This window comes from Muscardinus avellanarius (assembly GCF_963383645.1).
Source record: "Muscardinus avellanarius genome assembly, chromosome: 5".
NCBI lineage: Eukaryota > Metazoa > Chordata > Mammalia > Rodentia > Gliridae > Muscardinus > Muscardinus avellanarius.
Window position 1 is genome coordinate 87,764,867 of NC_137790.1, and position 13,719 is coordinate 87,778,585.

The 13,719-nt window shown below is 42.5% G+C and overlaps 1 protein-coding gene and 1 pseudogene across 5 annotated transcripts in view; one reads left to right on the forward strand and one right to left on the reverse strand.

Moving 5' to 3' along the window:
* Nucleotides 1-13,719, forward strand: part of IGF2BP2 (insulin like growth factor 2 mRNA binding protein 2) — a gene marked incomplete at both ends in the record, with an annotated part of 190,872 nt that overhangs the window by 22,023 nt on the left and 155,130 nt on the right. The gene's annotated exons all lie outside the window — the stretch shown is intronic.
* LOC308263123 (profilin-1-like) lies at nt 2,551-7,920 on the reverse strand (annotated as a pseudogene). The gene is made up of 2 exons: nt 7,736-7,920; nt 2,551-2,953 (listed from the first exon to the last, which is right to left on the reverse strand). The product of its transcript is annotated as a profilin-1-like (transcript).

A 13,719-nucleotide genomic window follows, 5' to 3' on the forward strand; every position in this document is an offset into this window, starting at 1 on the left:
AGGCCAGAGACCTCTGCTCCTCACAAAAGGAGCTGCTCCACAGCAGGACAACAGGCTCCAGGGGGAAGTGAACCAGAGAGCAAGGGAGAGTGACAGCACACTGGTTTTGGGGACCAAACATTGGGTTTCAGGGTATCACTGCTTTTCTTTTCTCTTTTCTTTTCTTTTTTCTTTTCTTTTCTCTTCTTTCCTCTGAGTTATTCCCCAGCCCTACTTTTCAGTCTTTTTATTTTTATTTGAGGTATTGGGGATGGAACCCAGGGGCATTCTACCTCCGAGCTACACCCCGGTCCTATTTTTTAGTCTTTTTATTTTTTATTTTTTGAAACAGGGGCTCACTAAGTTGTGAGGGTCCTCCCTAAGAAAGAGGCTGTCTGTGGACAGGGATCCTCCAGTCTCATCCTCTTGAATGCTGGAATGCTGAGATTACAAGCGTGTGCTACCATGCCCGTCTCTATATCTCTTTATTTTCTGTGTTAGACATGAAACACTAAGCGTAGCTCAGTGTTCAGGAAGGAATTACTCAAAAAGGTGAAAAGCAGGAGGTGGGGATCTTTGGCGGCTTTTACGTCAATCAGAAAAAGCAAGAAAAGAGATAACTTGCTTCATTTGGGCTTATACTGACATAATAATCCCCTTACATTAATTACAGTGCACCAGTAAAAATATTTATAAAACCATGCTACTTATCTATTACTACTTTTTATAAGTGCTAAATAAGTAACAATAAAAATCAACATGCATTCTATAAAAAATATTTATAGAGCCTGTTTGAAGTAAAACTGAAATTCCTTATAAAATAACAATACTAACAATTACTAATCCTTTATAATACTTAATGAGTTTTCACAATGCCCTGTAGGTTGAGACGGTATCTACCTTCTATCCTCTTTTACAAATTGGAGAACTGAGGCCCAAGTTGTTCAGAGTACCTTAGGGAGAGTCACCAATTTTAGCTTTCAGCCTCATCTTTTTTCACCTCTTTCTCTTATTTGAAGAATGATTTCAATTACTTCACTTTTTACATAAATACCACGTATTCTATTTCGTCTGAAAGAGTTAATTTTTATTTACCTATCTATCCCTTTAATCTATGTATCTATCTACTTATTTTTGCAGTACTGGGGACTGAACCAATGGGCATTCTACCTCTGGGTGACACCCCAGCCCTATAAGTTGCAGCGGGCCTCCCTAGTTGCTGAGGTTGCTGACCACAAACTTGAAATCCTCCTGTCTCAGCTTCAAGTACTGAGATTACAAATATGTACCACCGTGCTTGGCATTTTATTTAGTGTGTGTGTGTGTGTGTGTGTGTGTGTGTGTGTGTGTGCGCGCGCGCGTGCGCGCGTGTGTGTGGGGTGGGGTGGGTGCAGAGTATTGAACCTAGGAGTATTCTACTTCTAAGCTACACCCCAGCCCTATTTTATTTTTTTATATGGAAACAGGGTCTTGCTAAGTTGCTGAGGGCCTTTGTGAGTTGCTGAGGCTGGCTTTGAACCTGCAATCCTTCTTTCTCAGCCTCCATAGTACTGAGATTACAGGCCTGTGCCACCATGTCTGGTTAAGAGCTAATTTTTTAATGTCTAATTGAAGATTTTAACACACTAGTTTTCTGGTATCAATAAAGATGTTTGTTGCTTTTCTGCCAGCAGCAAGAATCCTTTTTGCTATTTTTGTAACTGGGTGAGGTCTGATTTCTCCAGAATTGTGCCATACTGTGGTTAGCCATGGTCTGTCTACAAGGGGAAAATATATTTACTCTTCTTTAAAATCATTGGTTTTCTAAGAAATATGCCATTTACTATACCAAATATGAGTAAGTCTTTCTCGAACAAAATGCAGTGGTCACTTTGATATGAGATACGGCTGTTCTCTCCACAAGAAGTCCAAAGCACCAAGCCCACAGATCTTTGGTACCTACTTTTATTTTTCAGTACTAGTGATTGAACCCAGGGGCATTCTACCTCTAAGCTATGCCGTCAGCCCTTTTTATTTTTTATTTTGAAATGGGGATCCTGCAGTTCTCCTGTCTCAGTCTCCCAAGTATTGGCATTATAGGCATATGCACTATTGTCTCCTATCGTATTTTATTATTATACATTAGAAAAATATAATGGTACAGAAAATTCTTGGAGAAATTTGATAGTATTTTTGTATGGTTTTCGATGTCAAACATATCTTTGTCGATGCTAAATGTTTCCTTTAGCATGAGTATTTTGCTGAAGTCATACAAACCTTTTAATTTGCCTATAGAATGGCCTAAATTATTTTGACTTTAATTGAATGTAGTATATTAGTGGCCACATTTAAATATTTTTAGTAGAATATTTTATTCAGAAATACAAAAAAAAAAAAGTGTTCCAACCACACACAGAAGGGGTATGGGTAAGAGGGAGGCATCGGTCCCAGCCCCAGCCCCAGCCCATGTGTTTTTGGCAGCAATAAGGGATGGGGGTAATGCCCCCCCAAAAAAGAATGGTGTATGTGTGTGTATGGGAAGGAGGGGGTGTAAAAGCTGTGGGGAGTGGTAGCGGGATGGGACAGATGAGGTCAGTACTGGGCACATGGCAGGTGGCTGGCCATTTCATAACATTTCTTGTCGATCGAACCACCATGGACACCTTCTTTATCCATCAGCAGGACTAGCATCTTGGCAGTCATGGTGACAGTGGTGTTAAAGGTGGGAGCTCAGATCACAGAACATTTCTGGCCCCCGGGTGTCAGCCCATTTACGAAAAAACTTGACTGGTCTTTACCAACCAGGACACCAACCTCAGCTGGCATGATGTTTACGAAGGTTTTCCCCGGGACAGCGGCCCAGACAGAGGGCGAGTCTTTGTAGCCCACGAAGGCCGCGTCCTGAAAGGTCCAGTTCGCCATGAGGTCCATGTAGGTGTTCTCCAGGCCATGGTGCTGCTGCTGGGGCCGCGGACTGAGCTTGGACTGCCTCTGGCTGGTGGGCGGGGGATGGCAGAGAGCCCTGAGCACAGGCTGCTGTCCTGTCACGGCTCTGCTAGCTGTCCATTTTTAAATTTTTACTGAATGGAAGTGCTTTGATTTATTTGTATTACATATTCCCATAACCCATTTAACCTTTTTTCTCAACAGTCCTGATATCTTGAGTTATGTGGAATGGAAAGTTATTTTGGTTGTTTCCTTTTGAATGTGTATAGACTGAGGCTTAGAATGTTAGTGTCCCTTAGGATTGCTTGCTCTTTAGAACAAATAGATATTTTTTTAATTGTTAAACTCACTAGGGGTAAAAATAACATTAAATTTTCCGCACAGTCTATATATTCTAGTTAAACATATTGTATCCCACCTCTCCTTCTTGTGTGCTCTGAGTGGGCTTTCTGACCCCTTAATAGTTCAAAATCTTGTAGAAATTATGCTATTTACAGGGAAATGGATGAAACTGGAGAACATTATGCTAAGTGAGAGTAGTCAGTCATAAAAAATAAGGAATTGGATGTTCTCCCTAACATATGGAAGCAGGGAGAAAAAGGGTCATAGGAGGAACTCTAGATGGAGGAGGAGAAATCATAGATGAGCAAATAAGGAGGCCTACCTGGGGGTGATGGGAGGGGGAGGGAAATTCCTGAATATACATGGTATACATTCACAAACATATTAAAGTCAATCCCTAAGCCAAACATGAGAAGGAAGGAGGGGGAGGGAATGGGGTGGGAATTGGGGAAGGGCTAAATGAGTAATGTGTGCATGCATGCCTCTACCATTTGTACTCCATTAAGATGTATGACTACCGTGCACCAATAAATAATAAAAAAATCTTGATGTGTTTTCCCACAAAATAGTATTATATTTAATTATATTTATTCTGCTGTAGAAAGTTGAGAAAAAGCTTCTCAAGTACGGAGATTAAGATTTATTTCAGATTTTTGTAAGTTTGACTCCTGTGGATATGTACCCAAAGAAATACATTTTTCTTCATTTATTTTTAAAATAACTCTTTTTTTCCCCTTCTCTATAATCCCAGGGTTGGGGGGAGGCAAGGACAATCAGAAGCCATCTGGTAAGCAATCCCGCTCCAGTGACCTGCTCAGGTGTCAGGCACTCTTGGTTTTTCCTCCTTAATTCGCCCTTAGGTTTATTTGTTTTTCAAGTAAAGAAAAGAAGCACTTGGGGTAGAAGAGAACATTTCCTACTTGGCAGCCTGACAGCCACGTAGGTCTACCTGTAAAACCTTGTTACAGGGTTTCCACGGAGCTCCGATCCGCACTGTATGCCTCTGGGAGTCCCTTGGTGTGTGGAGTTGCTTTCATGTGTTCTTGTCAGCCTTTGGAAACATCCCTGCTTCCTGGGCTTGCAGAAATATTTCTGAGCCAGTGCACCTGGTGTTTGAGCCTCGGATACTCACTGTGTGTGTTCAGAGTTGAGGAGTCACACAAAACAAGCACAAATGGCTGGCCATCCCTCATCAGCAAATGTATCCCAGCCTCCTCTTCATTAACACAAGCATATCGATTTCTCCGAGTTTGGTGAATGCCATTCAATTCCTGACATGAGGTTATAGTTAGAATTAAATACAGCAAAGCCTCATTTATTGAAACTAGCTCGAGTAAGAGGAAATCAGTGATAATTAGGATGTTTGAATGGGCACATTTAAAATTTTTATATTACTTTCAGTTAAATATTGTACACTGAGTACAAAAATGCTTCTAAAAAGTCAGTTCAGTGAAACCTCATTGAATAGAGTGATTTGTATGCAGCATGGATTTTATATGAATACTTCAGAAATATGTTTAAAATAGCTTATTCTCTTGACTAGTTTAAATTTCCTTTCTATGGCCTTATTTATATTAATTGGATAGCTCCTCTTTCTCAAAATAAAAGACATAGGAAATTCAGGTTCTGCTCTATTACTAGTAGAATTTAATCACATTTCACTATCCAGTGGACTACAGTCTTGATTCATTTCAGGTTTCTGATGGCTTTGAGTTGTAGTTAATATCTGGATAATTCCTGTCCTGGAAGAAGTTAGAATGATGGCTGCAGTGCTTTCATGTGGTAGAAAGTGATTAAAAATCCATCAATTCAAAAGAGAGTTGTTTAAGCCGAGCATGGTGGCGCACGCTTGTAATCCAGTACTTGGGAGGCTAAAAAAGGAAGATTGCAGGTTTGTGACCAGCCCCAGCTACTTAGCGAGGTCCTCTGCACTTAGACCCTGTTTCAAAATAAAAAAGAATTTTAAAAATGGGGCTGCGGGGTGGAGCTCAGAGGTAGAATGCCCCTGGGTTCCACCCCAGTACTACAAAAACAAAACAAAACAGAAAACAAACTTTTTTTTTTTTTTTGGTGGTGCTGGGGTTCCTGGAAGCCCTGCTACCTCTGGGCTACACTCCCAGACCTATTTTTACATTTTTATTTGGAAACAGGGTCTCTTAAGCCAGTGCGCGCAGCTGGCTTCGAACCTGCGTGATCCTACTGTCTCTGCCTCCCAAGCGCGGGGATTACAAGCGTGCGCCACCACGCCCGGCGAGAAAACAAACTTTGATTGGAACATTCATAGTTTAATAAAATGGAAATACAGCCGGGCATGGTGACGCATGCTTGTAATCCCAGTACTTGGGAGGCTGAGACAGGAGGATCACACAGGTTCGAAGCCAGCTTCAGCTACTTAGTGAGGCTCTCAGCAACTTAGACCCCTGTTTCCAAATGAAATATAGGTCTGAGAGTGTAGTCCAGAGGTAGAAGGCCCCTGGGTTCCATCCCCAGATCACTAACTAACTAAATAAATAAAATGGAAATACTTTTTGTGGTAATGGGGATGGAACCCAGGGGCATTCTATCTCCCAGCTACACCTCCAGCCTTATTTTTAGAATTCTTTATTTTGAGACAGCGTCTCATTGAGTTGCAAAGGGCCTCACTAAGTAGCTGAGGCTGTCCTCAACCACAATCCTCCCAATCCTTCTGTCTCAGCCTCCCGAATTCTGGGATTACAAGAGTACACCACCACTCCAGGTGGAAATACTTTTTTTCAGTACTTTTGTACAGGAAATATTCATCAAGAAGGATCCAATAACCAGTAGTACTTTAATTTGGGTCTATTTGACATTTGATTCTATAACGCCCTTTAATGGTAAAAATTGAATTCATTTTAATTTTAAAAGAAGTGGATAACATCTGAGATTGAGTCTAGCAAGGTACATTTGTCAGAAATAGTATGATAACCTCTATCTCCAGCTAAAAGTAGGGAGAAGAGGCTGCCTGGGACCTGTGTTCTGGTAGGGGGGAATAGATTCTGTTGTCTGTAACCTCTACTACATTATACATTAGCACTCCAAAGATATTTTCAGCCTTTCACTTCTGCATTTCAGTTCTAACAACAAAGAAGTGTTTATGGGTGTTCTCAAGCAGAGATTTTACTTCTGGATATTTTCTCTCTCCGGGGTCTTTAGAAAGCTAAACGCTGTTGATAGTAGTTGGTGGATGTAAGAGAGATTCTGTACCTAGTTGCTGGTGTTGCTTTTGAAATTAGTTGCTAGATGTCAGTTTCTGAATAATCTGAAAATATTCTTGAGACTCAGTAATACATATTCAGCAAGTGATTAGCCAAAGGCAGCACTCAGAGGAGGCTACAGAAACTAGCCCTCTTTCCTAGCTCCAGTAAGCTAGTCTCTCAGGTCGTCTGTTATTGTTTCCAAACTTAAAGACACCAACCACCGGGACGCCGCTGCTTCTCACTTCCTAGTACCAGCTTAATGTATTACCAAAATTGTGGTTACTCGAGAACACTTTATTTTTTTGGTGCTGGGGATTGAATCCAGAGGCGAATGTATTCTATTTCCTAGCTACACCCCCAACCTTTTTAATTGTGTGTGTGTGTGTGTGTGTGTGTGTGTATGTATGCATGTATGTATGTATGTATAGTACTGGGGATGGAACCTGGGGCATTCTACCTCTGAGCTATACCTTCAGCCCTATTTTTTTATTCTTTATTTTGAAATAGGGTCTCACTGAGTTGCAAACGCGAACTGCCTGTCTCAGCTTCCCAAATGCTGGGATTCCAAGCATGTGCCACCATGCCCAGCTCTATGTTTTATTTTGAAACTGAGTCTTGCCAAGTTTCTGGGGCTCTTGCTAAGTTGCTGAGGCTGTCCTTTAACCTGAGACCTTCATATCTTAATCTCTCAAGTACTGGGATTACAGGCATGCAGCACCATGCCCAGCTACCACTATTTAAAAATGCCTGTGAAGCCGGGCGTGGTGCTGCATGCTTGTAATCCCTGCACTTGGGAGGCGGAGACAAGAGGATCGCACAGGTTCGAAGCCAGCCGCGCTGGCTTAAGAGACCCTGTTTCCAAATAAAAAAAGTATAAAAATAGGTCTGGGAGTGTAGCCCGGAGGTAGAAGCGTTTCCAGGAACCCCAGTACCACCAAAAAAAAAAAAAAAAAAAAAAAAAAAGCCTGTGTTATGTTAAGCATGGAATGGGGATACTGGGTAGAGAACAGAAGACTGATGGTCAGCACCTTCCCCTCTGCCTGGGTGCCATCCTGGAATGCACTAAATTTACCTTCTATGTTGCATTTTTTTCATTCTTTACTCTCAAAGTATTCAGCATTTATCTCCTCTATATGAAACATTGGGCTAATTGCTATATAAGTACAGAGGTCAGTGAACCACAGAGCCTGTCTTCAGTGTGGAATACAGATTAGCCTATAGTTCCTGACCACTGCTGTAATTCCTGAGGACAAGATCCAGATGTACCCTACTGGCAGGTGGTAGGCTGTACTGTTTGTAAAATTTGATGTTGATAGTGGAGTAATGGCCGCTGGGTAGGCCCCTTGAGCATCCAGGTAGGGTGTTCATCCTGAGGTCTCATCCTGGGTAAAGCTTCCCCCAGGTCCTTCTGAATTGCTTCCACTCCAGATCTCAGCATGAACTCTGAGGTCTCCATCTGACTGTGTAATTATTTGTATACATGTCATTTGTACCTGAGAGTACGTTCGCTCCTCTAGGAAGGAAATAGTCATGGTATATGTCTTATACTTTACATTATCTTCTGTTACTTCTTCCTCCTAAAAATTAGAAAAACTTAGTTATATTTCATTGAATCAGAGTTTTATTGAACAAGCATCTCTGGTTTTTCATGGCAGTGAATTCATAAAAACTCCCCAGTAAAAGCAGGTGTTTTAAAGCCAGTGGTATTTTCCCACAGGCACAATGTCATATTTGGGTATTTACTTCCTGATAAGGCCATGGCATCAAGAAAATCATGAATGGACCAGTAACATGCCATAAAATCAGTGATACAATAATTCAATAATTATAAACCTCCATGGTCATTTAAAATTAAAAAGTTACATTCTAGCCAGGTGTGGTGGTGCATGCTTGTAATCCCCGCGCTTGGGAGGTGGAGACAGGATTGTGCAGGTTCAAAGCCAGTCGCGCTAGCTTAAGAGATCATGTTTCCAAATAAGAAAAAGTATAAAATAGGTCTGGGAGTGTAGCCTGGAGGTAGAAGGGTTTTCAGGAATCCCAGTATTACCAAAAATAAAAGTTACATTCTAAATCTAATAAAATTGGCATGGTATAGTGTACACTCTAGCATTACCCCCAGAAGTCTCCATGTTGAAGAAAAATGCATGTGGTTCTAGAAGCACAGTTTTCTGGATCTATTTATTGTATAATAAATATCCACTAAAACTATTTGCATTCTAGATTTGGACAGGAAAGATTTGGAGAATCTGAGTCTCTCAAATGCCTGTGGACGTCTTGAGTGGGTGCTGCCTCACATAGTACACTTCCTGGGAGTGAGCCTGGAGGCTACAAAAAGCACTGGGGCTGTCCATACCTGGCATTGTTGGTGCATTGTTGGTGGTGAGAACAGGATGTTTGTATTCTGAAAAGCGTTTTTAAATAAAAAGACTGAAGCCAGGCGTGGTGGCACATGCTTGTAATCCCAGCATTTGGGAGTCAGAGACTGGAGGATTGCGGTTCGCGGACAGCCTCAGCTACTTAGTGAGGCCCTCCGCAACTTAGTGAGACCCTGTTTCAAAATAAAGAATAAAAATAGGGCTGGGGTGTAGCTTGGAGGTAGGATGCCCCTGGATTCCATCCCCAGACCCGCCAAGAAAAATAATAATAAATGAAAGGACTGATCTTCTATATTTCTCCTGGCCTTTATCCCTTCAAAGTTCTACTCATAAGCTAAAATAAAGATGAGAATTGAAAGCTTCAAAACACACTTGCTAAGTCATTAGGCTGCTTGTAAGAGAGGACCGTCAGATATTCTCTTTAGGGTAGCTGAGTTGGCATAGGCTTGTGAGAATGCAGGCAAATGGTGTGGCAAAAAGAGCACTGGACTTGGGCCAGAAGAACTGACTGTGCACCTTACTGCACTTGTGGCCCTGGACAGGACGCTTCTTGGAGTTTCCACCTCCTTTCCTGCAGTGTGAGCATGAATAACCTCACTCAAAGAACTGTAGGGACTGAGGCAGTTACTTTACCCGGTGTAGGAAGCTTTCTATAAAATTAAGTAGTTGAAGTATTGATTGGTGAGGCAAACAGGCAATGTGATCTGCCCTTCTTGGCCCTGGAATAGAAAGCAGATACCTAAACAGAAAGAGTTCCAGGGGAACTGGGGACGAGAGGGCGGAGGGCTGTATTTCTCACTTAGCAAATCCTTTCTGAGAGGGAGAGATGAATGTCTGTAGTCTGAATTGTTAGGAAAAGCCAGAGAGAGAGGGAGAGGGAGAGGGAGAGGGAGAGGGAGAGGGAGGGAGAGAGGGAGAGAGGGAGAGAGGGAGGGAGAGAGGGAGAGAGGGAGAGGGAGAGAGGGAGAGAGGGAGAGAGAGAGAATGGCATTAGGTGTGCTGTTGATGTCTTACCTAGAACCCAGTCTGCATTTTGATGACAGTGGTATGTTGCTCAGTAACCAAAGTATTATTTGGTCCAAACTATTGTAGCAAATTTTTTTTGGCAGGTATGCACCTGTTGATACTGAGCCTGGCAGGCACTAATAGTTTTATACCAAATGCTACAAAGTAACCACAAATTTATAGTGACTTAGATTAAATTGAAGCTTAGATTATATAGGTACTATGCTCTAGCAATTCTAAGGCAATTATCAAGCAAGTGTACTACTAGAGAAAATTGTTGCCTGTTGTACTAAATTAGTTTCAATGATGTTTTTCTAGGTCAGGAATTTTCATTGTCTGGAATGCTTCTTTAAAGAATATGCTAAATTTTTTAACTACAAACAGTTCCTTATACCCTGTTACATCTGGTGATTTAAATAGGATTAAAGACAAAGAAAACATGATTAGAAAACATAGTAGGCCGGTGCTGGGGCCTCTGAGGCTGGGATCAGAGCCTGCCAAGGGGTGAGGCCAGTGCCAGGGTCTGCGAGGCTGGGATCGGAGCCTCCTGTGAGGCAAGGCCGGTGCTGGGGCCTCCGAGGCTGGGATCAGAGCCTGCCACGAGGCAAGGCCGGTGCCAGGGCCAGCGAGGCCAGAATCTGAGCCTGCTGTGAGGCAAGGCTGGTGCTGGGACCTCCAGGGCCGGAATGGGAACCTGCTGAGGGGTGAGGCTGGTGCCAGGGCCAGCAAGGTCAGGATCGGGGCCTGCTGTGAGACAAGGCCAGTGCTTGGGCCTCCGAGCCCGGGATCAGAGCCTGCCAAAGGGAGAGGCCAGGGCCAGTGAGGGTGGGATTGGAGCCTGCCGTGAGGCAAGGCTGGTGCTGGAGCCAAGGAGGCTGGGATCGGAGCCTGCCATGCGGTGAGGCCGGTGCTGAGGTCAGCAAGGCCAGGACTGGTGTCTGTCATTTGGTGAGGCCATAGCTGGAGCCAGCAAGGCCGAGATAGGAGCTATCCTAAAGGCAAAGCTGGTGCTGGGGCCTACAAGGCTGGGATCGGAGCCTGCCATGAGGCAAGGCTGGTACTGAAGCCAGCGAGGCTGGGATCAGAGCCTACTGGGTGGCCAGGCTGGTGCTGGGGCCTTCAAGAGTGGGATCAGAACTTGCAAAGCGGCTTCCACAGAGAAATATCACAGAAGATAAAAAAATCGGATGCTTTCCTAATATGCAAAACTAGGGAATCTAGTGGAAGAAGGGGCCCTATGGAAGAGCAATTAAAGTGACCAATCAGAGGGAATGGGATGGGGGAAGATGGAATCTCTTTAAAGCACATGATATATGTAAATAAATATATCAGTGTTAAACACTAAATCAAGCATGGGATTGAGGGAGGGTGAGCGAATGGGATGGGGATTGGATAAAGGTTAATTGGATGATGTGTACTTGGATATCCTAACAAATCTTGTAATCCATTGTGGTGTTGGGCTACAATGCACCAATAAAAATATATTAAAAAAAGAGAAAATATAGTAACCATCCAGGCACGGTGGTGCTTGCTGCATCCCTTTAGTCCCAGTACTTGGGAGGCTGAGACAGGAGAATCACAGATTCAAAGCTAATTTCAATAGCAACTTTTAGACCCTGTTTCAACATAAAAAAATAAAATAGGGCTGGGAGTAGCTTGGAGGTAGAATCCCCCTGGGTTCAATTCCTAGCACCACACAAAACCAAACCAAAACCAAAGCATAGTACTCTTCCACAGAATTTATTAATTTATTCTGTGATTTACACAGAATAATAGAATCCACAGAATTCATAAACTTTAGGAGTTATCTACTCTCTTCTGCCTGTGGAGAAATTCATACACTGGGAGGTTAAAAAAAATAACCTTGTCCAGGGTTACTTTGAACATTGATATGGAGTCACTCTCCTCACCATCACTGGTATGCTTTTTCCTCTGCATCATGCCCACCCTCTAAGAAAGTTCTCATATCATTTGTTGTTTTTAAGTTAAACTAATTTAAAAACAAAACAGTATTTTTTGTTTTCTTAAAGAATTTACCAACCAAAATGATTTAGTTGCTTCTCTTTCTCTTTGAGACCATCGTTGTTTGATCCTGCAGTGGCACTTCTACATATGTAACTAAAGGGACAGATTCTTGTATGTCCACGTTGATAGTATTGTTATCTGCAGTAACCAAACTGTGGAAGCAACCTGTATTGGACAGATGAGTAGATAAACAAAATGTGGAATATACAGACATGAGATCAGTCAGCCTTAAAAAGGCAGGGCATTCTGATACTTGCTATAGCACATGTGAAGGCATTATGCTAAGTGGAAATAAGCCAGCCACAAAAGGGCAGGTGTGTGATTTCACTTATATAAGGTATTTGGAGTGGTCAGATACATAAACACAAAGTAAAATGGTGGTTCCTTGGGGCCTGGAGGAGGGGGAGCATGGGGAACCGCCCCTTCAGGGGAAGTTGAAAGAAGTTCTGGAGGCAGATGGTGGTGAGGCTGCAAAACAGGGTTGAATAAACACCACTGAGCTAGCTACCTAAACACAGTTAAAATGGTAAAAATTTTATGCTATTTCTATGACAATGGGAAAATAAGTTAAAAAAAAGTTACCTCTAAATAAAGCCAAGACTTTGAAAGGCTAAAAAAAAAAGTAATCATAGGAAGTGGACTCTGGCTGTTATCCTTGAATGAGATGGTAAAGCCTGATGGAAGGCATGCTGGCCTGAGCCCTGGCTGATGCTGGTACTGCTGTTAACTAGCTCTGTGAGCCACTCATCTGGCTATTAGTTTTCTCTCCAGTAAAGTATGGATGTAGTCTGGTTTGTGCCTAGCTTTTTGCCTGCGCTAAAATTCTGTCAGTCATTGACAAGTCCTCAGCAAATAAATGCTTGTTTAGTAATTGCTGGCTACATGAGGGTGAAGAGCTGGACACACTGCTGCTATGAGGGCAGCCCAGTTCTCCAGAACCAGTTCTGATTTTCTTGTCTGGGGCCTATTTGAAAACACAGTAGGCATCTTGAATCTGTGGTCCATCCTGCCTCACTGCTTTCTAGGCAGGAACCAAACTCTGTAGAGCCGTTGGGTTCCAGGGCTCCTGTGCCCACTTCTACATCATACCCAGACGCAAGGCTATTTCTCAGCGAGAGATTTTCACTGAACAGTTGCAATTTGAAATGGAATCTGTTTCTTTATTGCTGCCTCAAGGATGGAGCTGTTCCTCCAAAGTTTTTCTTACCTGGGATGATATGTCAATTTTATAAAAATTGTTTCTTTTTTTACTTTGGAACATAGGATTTGATACCAAGGAAATCCCTACCCTTAGGTTTCATATAAACTCATAGTAGCAGAACTTTGCCATTGTTAAACAGATATGGAATCATGGATAGGCTGGAACTTACTTGAACACTCTGCATGCCATGTGTGGTCAACATGTGGATATATTGGGTGAGAGGAGGTATGGACAGCCTGGTGTGATAAAGAAAGGCCATTTATTAGGTTGCTGAACACCTCCTTAAGTTGCTGAGACTAGTCTTGAACCTGCGATTCTCCTGGCTCAGTACTAGCATTATAGGCATGCACCACCATGTTGGCTTCATACTTTTTTTTTAAAGCCCAATTTTTGTCCTTTGTTTTACAGCAAGGACTAAGTTGCATAGGGCTTTACTAAGTATCTGAGGCTGGATGTCAACCTGCGATCCTCCTGTCTCAGCCACCACGCCCAGCTGCAAGTTCCTATACATCTATTTATGGTGTCTTTTTGGAATGCAGTTGGTGTGATCAGATACTCTTCTTATTTTATTTGCACCTGTGTATTTCTATGTGCTAGTTGCTCTAAATCTATTTTTAACTTCTGCTCTAACACTAATTTATTATGGGTC